This window comes from Macaca thibetana, chromosome 14 (assembly GCF_024542745.1).
Source record: "Macaca thibetana thibetana isolate TM-01 chromosome 14, ASM2454274v1, whole genome shotgun sequence".
NCBI classification, from domain to species: domain Eukaryota; kingdom Metazoa; phylum Chordata; class Mammalia; order Primates; family Cercopithecidae; genus Macaca; species Macaca thibetana.
In genome coordinates, this window is record NC_065591.1 from 117,807,522 (window position 1) to 117,822,031 (window position 14,510).

General features: G+C 53.4%; 1 protein-coding gene across 3 annotated transcripts in view; it reads left to right on the forward strand.

The window, feature by feature from the left end:
• Nucleotides 1–9,155: 9,155 nt before the first annotated feature.
• Nucleotides 9,156–14,510, forward strand: part of ST3GAL4 (ST3 beta-galactoside alpha-2,3-sialyltransferase 4) — a 59,563-nt gene continuing 54,208 nt past the window's right edge. For 2 of the 3 annotated variants that reach the window (XM_050755724.1, XM_050755726.1), the window contains exon 1: nt 9,156–9,281. The gene's annotated coding sequence lies outside the window, so the exon portion shown is untranslated. Of the gene's footprint in view, nt 9,282–9,318; nt 9,737–14,510 lie in introns of those variants that run through there. The other variant, XM_050755725.1, reaches the window with a different exon arrangement.

Consider the following 14,510-nt stretch of genomic DNA (forward strand, 5'->3'; position numbering starts at 1 on the left):
CAGGAAGGGACCTCAAAGCATCAGAGGCTGAAGACCAGTTAGGGAGCCATCAGGACTTACCTGGGAAGGGTGACTCCTGCCACTGCTCAAGCAGAGCAAGGACATGGCTTGTATAGGCGGTCACACAAGTAAACACACAAGGCTTTCTCTCCATCACACAGGACCAAGGCATCATGCTGCCAGAGGGGCTGGCATTTGCCACTTTGTCAGAGTAGGGCTGTGGATTTTTTGCCTTGCTTGGGAAGCTCTCAGGGATGGCAGGATGGTAGGCTCTTAAGTGACAGCAGGGGGGAGGCTTGAGGCACAGTGGGTGGTCCTTACTCTCCATCCCCTGCCTGAGTACCAGGCAGCCTCATTCAGAGACTAGCCCCTGCACGTGCAGGTGGTAGCGCAGGTGCAGCCAACCTGCTTCAGGGTCTCAGGGCCTGCTGTGGACCCCCGTGGCCCTGGGAGAGACTCCTTAGAAACAGCAGAATCACCAACATGGTGAAACCCCATCTCTACTAAAAATAGAAAAATTGGCCAGGTGTGGTGGTGGGCTTCTGTAATCCCAGCTACTTGGGAGGCTGAAGCAGGAGAATCACTTGAACCTGAGAGGTGGAGGTTGCAGTGAGCCACTGCACTTCAGCCTGGGTGACAGAGCAAGACTCCGTCTCAAAAAAATAAATAAATAAATAAATAAAAAAGAAACAGCCGGGAAGTGGAGGGTGTGGTCAGAAAGCCTCAAGGACCTGCTTCAGCCTTCAGGGAGTTCGGATGAGGCACAACGAAGCCACTGGCCTCTACTCAGCCATTCTTCCCTGCAGCTGTGTTTGTTTTGTTTTATTTTTTTGAGACAATCTCGCTTTGTCACCCAGGCTGGAGTGCAGTGGCGCATCTAGGCTCACTGCAACCTCCGCCTCCCAGGTTCAAGTGATTCTCCTGCCTCAGCCTCCCGAGTAGCTGGGACTACAGGGGTGCACCACCACACCCAGCTAATTTTTGTATTTTTAGTAGAGATGGGTTTTCACCATGTTGGCCAGGCTGGTCTCCAAATCCTGGACTCAGGTGATCCACCTGTCTCGGCCTCCCAAAGTGCTGGGATTCCAGGCATGAGTCACGGTGCCCAGCCCCCTGTAGTACTTCAACAGTCCCTAGATTCAGGCAACATGGAGTTGCAGCCAAGGAACTTTGAGGTGGTGACCGATGCAGGGAGGTCTGGCAGAACCAGCAGGATCCATTTCATGGCCACCACACATCTGACTGACTCTTGGGCTAAGCAAATACTTCTGTGGGTAGTGACACTAGCAGCTGCTGGGGTCTTGGGGGCAGGAAGCTGGATGGAGGTCTTCTCCCAGAGCAGTGTCCCGCTTGCAGGAATGCTCCCTAGGTCTCAGTTGTGCCCATTCCAGGTCCAGGGGAAAGAAGTGACCCGCTTCCCCTCTGAAAGCAGATGTGGTCCCGACAAGCAAACACGGGCTCCATCTCCAGCACCGCCACGGAGCAGAGGGAGGCCTCCCTGTGGAGCAGCCCTTCCCTGCGGCCTGAGCCCATGCCCTCCTGCCCAGCCCCCAATGGTGCCGCTGGAGGGTCTGTCTCGGTGGCCTCCTGCTGACCTTGCCGTTCCTTCCCCTCCTCTTGTAGCGCCTGGCCCCTGGAGGAAGGTGGATAGGAATTTGACACTGGATGAATAAAGGTTTGAGGGGCAAGAGAGATGGGACAGAGTTCACCCAATGGGACAGACAAGGCTGAAAGTCACAGCAGACACCAGGCACTCGGGTCTGGAGAGGCAGGGCATGGAGACAGGGACCCACACGCTGGAAGGCTTCTCCACTCCCCCAAGGGGCTGGCCAGTTCTGTCTTCCTTCTGCCCACTCTGTGGGGAGGGGCCTCTCTGGGATGGCATCCCCTGACTCCTCTCCCAGCCCCGTTCATCTTCACCACGGTACAGAAGGGGGCCCCTCTCCAGGCCTCACCACTTAACTTTTCTTGTACATGGAAAGATAAGCCTCTGCTAGAAGCCTGGCAAGGGTTCCCCTTCAGAGCCAGTCAGTGCTCTGCTGCTGTAATCGCCAGGGACCCTGCTCTGCTGCTGTAATCGCCAGGTCCCCATGCAGCTCCCTCCCTCAATCCAACCCTCTTTGGGCTTATCACCCTCAAGGTCTAGAGTGCACCAGGGATGGCTGCTCTGCCAAGCCCTGTTGAAACTCCTAAAAGCATAGTCTGTCTTTGTAGGGTGACCTTCATATCAGACTCCTGGGAAACTCAAGATGATAGCTTTGCATATAGTGCCTCCTTTTGTTCCTGTTGGTGAGTTTTCCGCTTTCCCCACTAGACTGAGAGGGTGTTGAGGGCAGGAGCTGTTTTAGTTATCTCTGTATCCCTGGCCCCTAAGACACTACCTGGCTCAGCAAACCAACCTTTGAGACAAAGCAATATTATAACACTACGTTCATATAGCAGGTCATTTCATGACCCACATTCTCACTCCTTTTTACAAAGAAATGGGCTCAGGATGTCTTGTCCAGCATTATGGAGTGAACGTCAGCTCCAGGAAGCAAGACTTCTGGCCTTTTGTTCACTTCTGAACCTAGGGTGGTGACTCACCTATAAGTGCTCAATAAACATGTGGTAAATGGAGGACCAGAGCTAGGCTCTGAATGAGGCATCCTGGATCTCAGGCAGGGGATGGACAGTAAGGACCTGCCCCTCTACCTCATGCTTTCCTCCTACTATCACTTAAGAGCCCATCATCCTTCTGTCCTGATCAAGCCACAATCTGCAGCCCTGCCTTGACAAAATGGCAAATGCCAGCGCCTGTCTGGCAGCATGACACCTTGGTCCTGTGTGCTGCAGTGTGCCTCACGTGTTGAACTGTGTGCCCACAGAAGCATGCCATGCCCCCGCTCTGCTGGAGCAGTGGCAGATGTCACCCTTCCTAGATAAATCCTGGACGGCTCCACGACTGGCTTTTAGCCCCAACACTTGGCCTACATTCTTTCTGGCTTGGTTGAAGAAGGAAAGAAGCAGTTGGAGGCATGACTGCTATTGTTCCTTGGCTTCTCTCCGTTTGCCTCAAAGTTTCCTAATAGAGCAAAATTGCTGAGTGGTCTCTATTTATCAACATGAAACAGAAAAATACCATCTCAGGCTCCCCATTCCATGTCCCTGTTGAATACAGATCCCCGAACTGAGAAATAAGAAACAACTACATACGAAGTAATACTTGAAAATGTTTCTCTTGTAATGCTCCCAGACCCAAAACATTTGAATATATTTATTTTATTGATGTAGGTCTGCCAACTCTTCCTTCTCAGGAAGGACTGTTTTTATTCCAAACATGTGTATAGATAAGGTTAAAACGTACTTTTTAAAATAAGTAGATAGTGATAATTATTGATAGTTGTTTTTAAAATAGCCTTGCTTAACAAAATAAATGTTGGCAACCCTAAGTCTGTTCTATTATACTATTATGACATTACATTGAATTTGGAAATCCATGTCAACTTGAAGTTACCAAGTTTTAACCACTGTTAGAAAATAAGCAGGAACGAAATCTGTTTCAAGTGTTTCAATATGATTTAATAAACAGGTTTGGAGCATCTACCCCCACCCCCTTTGGTTTTTTTTGCAAGCACTTGGAGGCAGAACTCATGTGGAGCTTACAATTTAGTGAGGAACAAAGGCATTAATTACAAAGTAATTACAATGCTGATGAGTGTGTTGAAGTGGAGGGGCTATGAGGCTTCAGTCCCGAAAAGCTAAACCTGCAGACTACAACTTTAAAAAAAAAAATTATTTAATTGGCAAATAAAAATAGTATACATTTATGGTGTACAACATGATGTTTTGTTATATGTATACATTGTGGAATCACTAAATCAGGCTAATTAACATATGCACTATCTCACATACTTACCATTTTGTAATGCTGAGAACATTTAAAATCTCTGCGAGCAATTTTCAAGTATACAGTATATATATATGTATTTTATTTATTTATTTATTTATTTTTTTGAGACAGAGTCTTGCTGTGTCACCCAGGCTGGAGTGCAATGGCGCAGTCTCGACTCACTGCAACCTCTGCCTCCCGGGTTCAAGTGATTCTCCTGCCTCAGCCTCCCGAGTAGCTGGGATTACAGGCATGCACCACCACGCCCGGCTAATTTTGTAGTTTTACTAGAGACGGGATTTCACTATGTTGGCCAAGCTGGTCTAGAACTCCTGACCTCAAGTGATCTGCCTGCCTCAGCCTCCCAAAGTGCTGGGATCACAGGCATGAGCCACCGCGCCCCACCCAGTACATTGTTATTAACTATTGTCACCATGTGGCACAATAGATCTCTGAAACTTCTTCCTCCCACCCAACTGAAAGTTTGCATTCTTTCACCATCTCCCCATTCCAACAGATAACCACCATTCTACTCTCTGCTTCTGTGAGTTCCACTTTGTTAGGTTCTACACGTGAGATCACGCAGTGTTTGTTTTCTTGTGCTCTAGGCTGGATCTTGGTCATCAGCCCAATGACAAGCAGAGCAAAGGCCCAGAAGTTAGGGAGACCAGGGCTCAGTGTGGCTGGCACTGAGAACTGAGCTTCGAGTGTGGGCCCCCACATACATTTAGGACTCTAGCCAATTTTCCCTTCAGAACCACGATGAAGAAATGAAAGCCAAGGCCAAGAAAATCTTTAATGTTCTGTTCCTCCCCTGTTTGGGAAGCAGAGTGGTCTGATGGCTCCAACAGAATCTGTGCCATAACCAAGTCTCATCTGGGGCAAGTTACATAACTGCTCATGAAATAGGAGTGATCACAGTGCTTCCCCCAGAGAGTTTTTGTGAGGGTTAAATAAGAATTTTGTGGGACATAGTAATCACTCAGTAAATGTTCTGGTCTGAGAGTGACCAAAAGGATGGAACTAGAGATATTTGGGCATGAATGTCTGTGTTCCCCTAAAATTCATATGTGGAAATCCTAACCCCCAAGGCAATCGTGGGGCCTTTGGGAGGTGACTAGGCCATGAAGGTAGGGGTCCCATTAATGGGATTAGTGTCTCATAGAAGAGATCCTAGAGTCACCCCTAGGCCTTTCCCCTCACTGTGAGGTTACAGTGAGAAGATGACCTTCTGTGAACCAGGAAGCAGGCTGCTGGCATCTTGATCTCAGACTTTCTAGCCTACAGAACTGTGAGAGATTTCTGTAGCTTATAAGCCACCCAGTCTATACTTCGTATAACAGACCAAACAAAGACAATATTAAAAATAACTTCCTGATTAGAAGCACTATGAAATGCTAGACTACGCATGGAACCAAGAAGTTTTATTTATTTATTTATTTATTATTTATTTATTTATTTTTTTTTGAGACGGAGTCTCGCTGTGTCGCCCAGGCTGGAGTGCAGTGGCTCGATCTCGGCACACTGCAAGCTCCGCCTCCCGGGTTCACGCCATTCTCCCGCCTCAGCCTCCGAGTAGCTGGGACTACAGGCGCCCGCCACCACGCCCGGCTAGTTTTTTGTATTTTTAGTAGAGACGGGGTTTCACCATGTTAGCCAGGATGGTCTCGATCTCCTGACCTCGTGATCCACCCGTCTCGGCCTCCCAAAGTGCTGGGATTACAGGCTTGAGCCACCGCGCCCGGCCCTATTTATTTATTTTTTGAGACAGAGTCTCACTCTGTTGCCTAGGCTGGAGCGCAGTGGCTCAGTCTCAGCTCACTGCAACTTCCGCCTCCCGGGTTCAAGTGATTCTCTTGCCTCAGCCTCCTGAGTAGTTGGGATTACAGGCACCAACCGCCACGCCCGGTTAATTTTTGTGTTTTTAGTAGAGATGGGGTTTCACCATGTTGGCAGGCTGGTCTCGAAATCCTGACCTCAGGTGATCTGCCCACCTCGGCCTCCCAAAGGCATAAGCCACCATTCCTGGCCAACCAAGAGGTTTTAAGGAAAAAAGCCATAAACTTTTGGTGGTTAATTGACTGTGGCCCTAAACAGAGGCAGGAGCTGCGTGCAATGACTTCTCAGGATCTCTTTCAGCCTACAGGTTCCTGGAATGCATTTCAGCTAACACAACAACAGTGATGTCCCTTGCTATTGAGAACCCTGGGAACAGCTCAGCTCCATGGTCCAGCCATATAAATCTGATAAAAATAGGAGCTGAAATACCATCCTGGAGTTGCTATTTTTAAAAGCATCTGAGATGCTGGATGGGGTGTATTTCTTCCTCAAACACATCTTGCTGTTCCCTCCTCTTGGTGGGCAGGATACTAACGTGGCACATGAGACAGGAGCTGTTCCATGCTGCTGCTCACACCCACTCCTGCCAGAGAAGGGCCGCAGGGCCAGGGCTTCCCAGGTCTAGATGCACCTGCTCCTCCCTCTGCTCCTGAGGCCCCTCTGGTTGCCCCAGCACAGAGGTGTCCTGCCACTTCCACCAAGGAGAAACACAGGAGAGTTTGGGAGGCAAAGGAAATGGGAATGGAGGCAGCACTGGTGGCTTGGAAGGGGCATGTTCCTCAGGTTACCTTGGCCCCACTTTGGCACAGTTAACATCCAAAAGAAATGGTCCCCATGGGCCAAAGCCCTGCTTACCCCATCCTACTGCCTCTTGCTGAGCTGCTCATAATGTGCTGTAGTTGCACCAAAGGGGTGCCTGGGGTCAAAAAAGCAGATGGAGAGGAGAGAGGAGAGGAGAGGAGACGGAAAGGAAAGATGGAAAGAAAAGAAAAGAAAAAAGAGAGAGAAAGGAAGGAAGAAGGGAAAGAAGGAAGAAAAGAGAAAGAAAGAGAAAGAAAAAGAAAGAAAAGAGAGAGAGAAAGAAAGAAGAGAAGAGAAGAAGAGAGAAAGGCACCAGAATTGCTTCCCTCCTGCCCCAAAGATGATATGGCTTCTAGGCAGTGAGCTAAGCTTCTGGCCGTGCTGTTAAGAAACTGGAGGGAAAAGATCATCATGAGTAAGCACATTGTGGCCTAACCTGAGGGGAGCAGAATTACAGTTAGCTTCTGGGCACCTAGTAACCAGGCTTGGGATAAGCTGGGGGAAGGAGGGGGAGAGGCCTGAATACAGCTTATAGGTTAGAAAAGGCATGCCACCTGCATAGTAACAGCACACACTTACATATAGCAAGTTATGCTTTCAAAGCAAATTCGCATCCATTGCCTGATTTAATGCCAACAAATAGGCCTTTCAATAAGCAGTTATTTCCATTTTCCCCCCTAGTAAGAAAACTAAAGCTATTTAGTGGCAGAGATAGAGTTGGAACTCAGGTCTCCAGGAACAAATGCTGGTTCTTAAGTTCCATTTTCTGGTAGAGTGACATTTACGTGATTCACGAAAAGAACTGCAAACTGTGCTTAGATCTAGTTCATCAAATGGCCAAGTTTAGAGGCTGGGCTGATGCTTGGATCAGTTCTGCCAGATTCACCTAGTTATTGAGGGCAGCTGCTTACTCCCTTTGGGCCAGTTTTCCCATCTGTAGAACAAGGAGGCTCTTCCCTCTTCCTCGACTTGCCCAAGGCAGGGACTTAGTCATTGTGTTCTTTATACCCAGCTTAATTCCAGGCCTGGAGATGGCATGCAATAAATAGTTGTTGAATGGCTCATGCCTGTAATCTCAACACTTTGGGAGGCCAAGGCGAGCAGATCACAAGGTCAAGAGATCGAGACCATCCTGGTCAACATGGTGAAATCTCGTCTTTACTAAAAATACAAAAATTAGCTGGGCGTGGTGGTGGGCGCCTGTAGTCCCAGCTACTTGGGAGGCTGAGGCAGGAGAATCACTGGAACCTGGGAGGCGGAGGTTGCAGTGAGCCAAGATGGCGCCACTGCACTCCAGCCTGGCGACAGAGACTCCGTCTCAAAATAATCAATCAATAAATAAACAGTTGTTGAATCTATGTTTGACTGATTAAGCCAAAGGAACCATATTCAAACAAAATGAGACACTGGTGAAATGCCAAACAGCTTCTGCCCGTGCAAGGAATGATTTAGGATGGAGCACAGTCAGCTGCAGAGGAACAACTTGGAGGCAGACTCTCCTTATTCAGCTCATTTGGAGCAGAGCTTCCTGAGTTGGGGGTTCTTGACAGATAAGTCCTCCAGCTTCAGCTGAAGCAGGCTTGGAGCTGCCACTTCTCTGAACCCCCTTGCACTTACTGTCAGTTACTCACACTTTGCACTTAGTCACATCCTATCCTGCCTCGTTCTTGAATGGAGTCCATGGTGAGCCTTCTCTGTGCCGCTGGATGGTAAGCTTCCTAGGGACAGGGAATGGGTCTGACACTTTCCTTGGAGCCCCTGGCGCTGCCGGCACAAGGCTGTTCACACTTGGGGCTCTGGAAACACCGTGCTGACCTACGAAAGGGACTGGCCTAGGGGGCTGTGGATTGTCCTGCAGGGTGACTTCTGAACTGTTCTGCAGCCTGGGCAGTTCCCAGGTTTATTGGGGGAATGCCTCGGTCTAAGGAACCAGGGTCAGGGGCCCAGGGGTTTCTTCCTGGAGACAGGATGCCTGGCGCCTTCAATAACGGAAAGGAAACTGAGAAACTTTCTGAGGCCAAGATAAAGAGTATGCAAGTGAGGGGTGCAGAGGGAGCAGTTGGGAGGTGGCAGGCCCCAACCGAAGCAGAGGAAGGGCCCACGTCTGGGCCCAGGGGACTGATTGGCTGCCTTGCGTGCATGGGGCATGGGAAGCATAGGCTCCCGGAAGAAGGACCTACCTCCCCTCTGCCTCAGTTTCCCCAGTGAGGGAAGGACACAGTTGCCCGTGCGACAGAGCACTGAACCCTTTCTTGATTTCTCATTGTTCCCGGGAGGGTGCGCATTGGCTGCGCTGGCCATACCCACCCTGGCGCCACTCAGAGGCAGCGCCTGCCCTGGCCCTGTGCTCACCCCATCAGGCCTCCTCTTCCGCCTCTCCGCCCCTCCGGCACCCCCGGCGCCCCTGCTCGCCTCCGTCCGGGCCTCGGAGGCGCGCACACCATCCCAGGCCGGCGACCGCGCAGCATCGCCCCCGCCCTTCCCCCCTTCCCCCCTCCTCCACCCCGCCCTTTCTCCCCCGCCCGGTAGCTCCTGGGAGTCGGGCCGCCGTGTGCGCAAGCGTGTCCAACCCCTTCCCCGCCCTCAGCCCGGGCCCCGGCCCCCGCCTCCCCTGCAGGCGGACTCGCCCGCTCCCAGGCCGGCCCCGCGCCCGGGACAGGGACCGGGCCGAGCGGAGCCGTCGCGCCAGCGCTGCGCCGCCGGTCGGTGCGCCTAGCGGATCGGAGCTGCGCGCGGAACTGTGCTGCCCCGCCCCGCTCCACCCGCGAGGGTGAGTACGCGGCGGCCGTGCGCCGGGGCCCGCGGGGCGGGGCGGGGAGCCGCGGGGTCCTCGGCCGCCTGACCTCAGCCGGCGCCGCGCCTCCAGGAGGGGGTCGGGCCCGGCACGTGGGCGCAGCGCGGGTCGGGGTGGGGCGGCCACAGCCCTGCGGAGCTGCTTTCCGGGGTCCCTTTCCCTGGACCAGATTTTCGCGGGAAGCCGGATCATCTCCGCTCCCATGGAGTGAGCAAGCGGGACAGTCCTGCGGAAAGTTTCCGCCCCCACTCCTCCAGCCCTGCGCCCGGACTTCAGCGGCGGCCCCCACCTCCAGCATCCTCGAAAAATGGTTTCTCCCACAACTACCCCGATCAGGTCCAGCACTTGGGAGCTGACTGTGCTGGAGGTGACAGTCTTTGCGGGGTCCGCCTGTGTGCAGGAGTCGCAAGGTCGCTGATCAGGACCCAAAGGTGGAGTTGTCAGTGGGAGGCCGACAGTGCCCAGAGTCCTAGGGCCAAGTTATGGGGGTCGTCAGGCCTAGGCCACTGTGCCTCAGAGCTGCATGGGTGGTGAGCAGTGGGAGGGATGCGATGGGGGAGTGGGCTCCGCTGTCTGCTGTGGGTGTTTCCTCAGGGGCCTGGCTGGCAGGGACCTCCCGGCCAGCTCAGAACTGCCAACATGTCTGCCAGCACTGCCCCTCCATTCCCAGTCCTGGGGGGAGGCTCTGTCTGGGCAGCGTGAGGCCTGACCTACTGTGGCTGCTTCCTCTGCTCCCCAGCCTGGGTCCCGAGGGCCTGGCTTAAGGGAACTGCTGCCAGAAGGCTGGGAGTGTAGGCAGTGTTCGGGTGCCCAGCTGTGCCCTGTCTGACCTCATGGCCACCCACAGGCTGGCACCCCCACAGGCTTCTTGGGGAAGCCTGTACTTTCCACCGCCGGAGGGAGGTACCGCGTGGAAGCCAGGCTCAGGCGGACTCGTTCTTTGTGAACTTTGGGAACAGGCCTGGTACAGGCTGAGTTCTCACAAGAGACACACACGTGTGTCACTCTCTCCTGAGCTGTGACGGACCCGTCCCCCTCCTCTAGGTCCTGGCCCTGGCATCTGCCAGGGAGATTTTAAATGAGTTGATATGTGCTAAGTGCTTTGAAAGGCACCTTCACGGAGGAAGAGCTGTGTCAATGTTCACTATTGGTAGTATTTCTCCCATGCTGTTACTCTCCAAAGCTGCCCGATAATTCTAGAGCGGGTTCCGGGGACGCGCCGGCTGTTTGGGGCCTAGAAATGAACTCGGGAGGCTGTTTTGCTTGCTGAGAGCTGGTCTGGGAATGCCCCTTGACCAAGCTCAGGTGTCCCGGGTTCCTGGGACCGTTCCCTGCCCTGCTCCTGGCCCGCTCCCAGACTGCTCCTGTGCCCCGCCCATTGTGCTGGGTGGGTGATCTTAGGGCCTGGGCTCCGTGGAGACGTGGGGAGCTTGCCAGGAGTTGGGGCCAGATCCCCCAGACTCCAAGATGGCAGCCGAGGTTGTGAGGGTGCACACATGGAAGGAGAAGTTAGAAAAGTGAATTCGAAATTGCCAGCTTGGACTTTGGGCAGAGTGGGTGTCTTTGGTTGGGGGATAGGTTGTTGTTCAGAGACAACAGGGCCGCTTTCCCTGTGAGTTGAGGGCCCAGGCTGAGGTGCCTCCGGACTGTCTTCCCTACTGAAGCAGTGACTGGCCCTCTGCTTCTCAGGAACAGAGTGCGGTGCCCCCGCCAGCCTCCCAACCTCGTTAGACTCCTAGAATCAGTTTTCTGGATAGAACTAAGAATCTGCTCCGTTCTGGACTTTTAATCCCCGGCAGGAGCAGAGGCCAGACCCCCTTTCTGTGCTCCATCTTGAGGTGTCATTCTGTCCTTACTCCCCACTGGCCGCCATCTGCCCTTGCCTTGGGGGCTACCCCAGGTCTGACTTGGGCACGTTCTCTGGGTCCCTCCTCAGAGGCTGCTCCAGGGGTTGTCCCAATGGAATTGGGAATTCTTCTCAGAATGGCTCAAAGCTTTGCACCACCTGTTGGAGGGAAGGGACCCCTCTAATACCAATGTTTCTATGCCTGCCAAGTTCCAGACCCTGGGCTGATAGGGAAAGGAGCTGGCTGAGGGACCCGCAGAGGATGGAGAGGGAGCTTGGGCCGCAAGTGGGGTCTGAAGTCCAAGCCTACAGATTGCTATCTAATCAGCCACCAGAGCCTAGCCCAGCTCCTGGCTCCTCGGAGATGGATCTTGGATGCTGGAGGTGGGGCAGTCTGGCAGTGCAGGGTGGGACACCCCAAGCACACAGTCACTGCTTCCTGCTCCCTCAGCTCAGTCGCACTGGGCCGGCTGGACGTTTCCCAGCAGCAGGCCGCTGCAGGTGGTTTAGCTCCCGCTCTGTGTTCCCCTCACCCTGGGATCCTCCTTCCTTCTCAAGACCCACGACCTTGACCTTAAGCTTTTGGTTGCCGGGAGGAAATGGTGAGTGCAGGCGGATTTGGGTGACTGTTGTCATTAACCTCCTCTTCTTTGTTGCCCCCTTCCCAGAGGTGTTCAGTGCTACTGTATGAGTGTCCTGAGTGGCCCTGGATGGGCTACTGGCTGTCCCTGGCCTCAGAATCACCCCTAACCCCTGCCACATTTCAGGGATGGAGGTGTGTGAATGATGTCCTTTATTCTGCAGACTGAGGAAGTGGTCAGTGTAGCTTCACGTGGTAGCAGCAGCATGCGATGCCCAGGCCCTAGCCAAGTGTTTGTCCGCCTCTGACCGGAGCCCCTGAGCCCTGCAGGGGCTGAATTTCCCCCAAAGAGTTGCTTGGGTTGTTGCTTTTCGGGGTTAGAGGGTGTGAGCCTCCAGAGCTGTGGGTTTTTAGCGTAGGCTGAGCCCTTTGCCTGGGACCTACAGCCAGGCCACAACCCCATCTCTGTTCCCCTGCATCTCACACTGCCCTGCAGAAAGATGATAGGATTGCCCTAGACGGAAGCCCTGGGTTCCGCTGCTGGCCCAGCAAAGAGGAGGTTGCTGCTGCTTGGGCTGAAGTGAGGTGTGGGTCTGGCTGGGCCTTCAGTTTCCCACCTGGGCCTTGATTGTGAGGAAGGCCTGGCTGCAGAAGCCCAGAAACACCTGAGCAGGAGAGTCCCTTTGTCCCACCTGCAGCTCATTCAAGCCTGTGCATGGGGGTTGGGGTCCTCAGGATCTTGTTTTCCTGTTTAGGGGAGGCAGCCCCAAAGAGTGCTGGGACCAGTTTGGAGAGTGCTAGGGCATGCTGGTCTGCAGCGACCCTACTTGTGCTCTGCGTCCTCTGCCAACTGCAGCATGGGTGAACATCTGTCCCCATAATGAAAATGGCCTCAGCAAATAACAAAAATATTACCGTTTAGCAATCAGGCACTTATTAAAAACCTGGCTCAATAAACTTAAAAAAAAAAAGATGTGCTAGACGCTTTACATCACTTCATGTGAGCCTCACACAACCCTGTAATTAAGCCCATTTATAAATGAAGAAATGGAGGATTGAAGGATTAAGTTACTTGGCCAAGGTCACATAGCTCGTAAGCAGCTGAGCTAGGACTCAAATCCAGGCCTGCTTCCAAAACCTTCACTTTTCAGCCCAGTTCTCAACTGCCCCCTGGAGTTTGCTCATTTTGCCTGATGAAGAAACAGATCCCAGCTCAAAGGTGTGAAGGGGTTTGCTCAAGGCCACAGTGTATTAGCGTCAAAGGTGGAACACAAACCCTGGGCTCTGAGTGCTCTCCCGAACCCTACATCCTGGCTGGGCCGGCACCCTGAGCACAGGCTCGTTCGCTTTCTCGGTTGGGCAGGGTGAGGCAGGACAGGATTCTCCTCCCTCCTTCCTTCCTCCTTCCCTCCTTCCCAGCGGGCCCTCCCAGCCCCCCAGCCTCCACCTCTGCTGCTTTCCCTTGGCAATTGCTTCCATCTGGCCTGCCTGCAGCTCCTATTCCTTTGGAAATGTGGCTGCCGCCCACATGACTGCAAGGCAACCACGGCCACACGTGGGAAGGGGAGGGGCCTTATGGGGTCTAAGCACAGGGAACCCAGCCAAGGTGGCTGCTCCCGGCATCTGGCATCCTGATTTCCTGCCAGGCAGAAGCACCTTGGCTGCCTGGCCCTCCTTGATGCCTGTCCTGGGCTGGCTCAAGGCCAGAGAGGCTCCCAAAGACCCAATTCTCCTTCCAACATGGTGAGCTGTTTCGCCCACAGACAAGCTCCGCACCAGCAGCCCTCCCTGTCTCTTAGAGGTTGCTCAGGTTGGGGGAGGGATTCCTGGCAGGAGAGAATTAGGGGCCAGCCGGGGTATACCCTGGATTCCCACTGGGTTCTGATCATTTGGAGGGAAGTCGTGCAAGGGACTGAAGAGGGCAGAGGCTGAGGGATCCGCGGAGTTCTGGGCAGGCGAGGAGGCGGCTGACTTGCTTCATGACTATAGGTATGCGCCACCACACTAGGCTAATTTTTCTGTTTTTTGTAGAGACGGGGTTTTGCCATGTTGCCCAGGCTGGTGTTTGTTTGTTTGTTTGTTTGTTCAAGATGGAGTTTTGCTCTTGTTGCCCAGGCTGGAGTGCAGTGGCGCGATCTCGGCTAACTGCAACCTCCACCTTCTGGTTTCGAGTGATTCTCCTGCCTCAGCCTCCTGAGTAGCTGAGATTACAGGCCTGCGCCACCATGCCTGGCTAATTTTTGTATTTTTAGTAGAGATGGGGTTTCATCATGTTGGTCAGGCTGGTCTCGGACTCCTGACCTCGTGATCCACCTGCCTCGGCCTCCCAAAGTGCTGGGATTACAGGCGTGAGCCACCGCGCCCAGCCGAGCGTGTCTGGCTTGTTCACTGGTATATATTCTTAATGCCTGGAATGATGTCTAGCAAACAATAAGCGCTCAATAGATTCTTGTGTGATGAGTGATGGAAATGCAGCTCAGGTAAGCTAATTTGTCTTTGCTGCATCTTTACTGTGCTTCCTCCTTCTCCCAGGGCAAAGGGAAAAAGTTTCCCTTTTGCCAGGTGAGCTGTTTGCCAGAGAAAGGTCTGGCCCCAGCTGTGTGCTGCCACCTCGGGGGTCTCTGTTCAGACACCAGAGAGGCAGGCAGGAGTCCAGGTGAGGATGGGCAGGAGCTTGTCCCCTGGGGAGTGCATGCCCCGTTCCACCCACCACATTTCTCTGCCCATCACCCCTCCCTGGTAACCTTCAGATCCCTGCAGACAGGTCCTGACCTCAGCT